The sequence below is a fragment of the Oncorhynchus gorbuscha genome, unplaced genomic scaffold (assembly GCF_021184085.1).
Source record: "Oncorhynchus gorbuscha isolate QuinsamMale2020 ecotype Even-year unplaced genomic scaffold, OgorEven_v1.0 Un_scaffold_4683, whole genome shotgun sequence".
Lineage (NCBI taxonomy): Eukaryota > Metazoa > Chordata > Actinopteri > Salmoniformes > Salmonidae > Oncorhynchus > Oncorhynchus gorbuscha.
The window spans coordinates 9,147-10,000 of record NW_025748648.1 but is presented as its reverse complement, the minus strand read 5'-3'; the positions used below and the strand labels follow the sequence as shown (position 1 = coordinate 10,000).

Genomic DNA, 854 nt, shown 5'->3' with positions numbered 1-854 from the left:
AGGGCCTCATCTGACTCTGGGTCAGTAGATAAAGGGCCCCATCTGACTCTGGGTCAGTAGATAAAGGGCCTCATCTGACTCTGGGTCAGTAGATAAAGGACCTCATCTGACTCTGGGTCAGTAGATAACCCACCTGTTGTCCATAGTAGGAAGCTACACCTCTGCGTCCCTGTCTGTAACCCCCCACCCGTTGTCCATAGTAGGAAGCTACACCTCTGCGTCCCTGTCCGTAACCCCCCACCTGTTGTCCATAGTAGGAAGCTACACTTCTGCGTCCCTGTCTGTAACCCCCACCCACCTGTTGTCCATAGTAGGAAGCTACATCTCTGCGTCCCTGTCTGTAAGCCTCTGCAGCCTTGCTGAAGCTCTCCAGCTGTCTGCCTCTCTGGAGCCTGGCCTCGGCTCGGAAGTCTTCATACTCTGGGTCCTCCACATCCTGGTACTGAGAGAGGGAGGGGGAGGGGCCACTGTCTGCTGCAGCTGCACGCCTTGCTGAGAGGGGGGGGGAGAGAGGGAGGGGGAAGAGAGGGGGGTAGAGAGGGGAGGGGGTAGAGATGGGGAGGGGGAAGAGAGGGGGAGAGAGGGAGGGGGGTAGAGAGGGGGAGGGGGGAGAGGGGAGGGGGAGAGAGAGGGAGGGGGTAGAGAGGGGGGTGGGGGTAGAGAGGGGGGGAGAGATGGGGAGGGGGAGAGGGGAGAGGGGGAGGGGGGGTAGAGAGGGGAGGGGGAGAGGGGGAGGGGGAGAGAGGGGGAGAGAGGGAGGAGAGAGAGGAGGAGAGAGAGGGAGGGTAGAGATCAACTTTGCTGCTCCAATATATCAACTGCAACAACAGAACACCGACCAGGGTCTGAATCAA

General features: G+C 60.0%; 1 long non-coding RNA gene across 1 annotated transcript in view; it reads right to left on the bottom strand.

Moving 5' to 3' along the window:
* Positions 1-462, bottom strand: part of LOC124028691 — a 6,093-nt gene extending 5,631 nt beyond the window's left edge. Inside the window, exon 1 of the long non-coding RNA XR_006837632.1 lies at positions 299-462. This is a non-coding gene — a long non-coding RNA (uncharacterized LOC124028691). The remainder of the gene's footprint in view (positions 1-298) is intronic.
* Between the last annotated feature and the right edge of the window lie 392 nt (positions 463-854).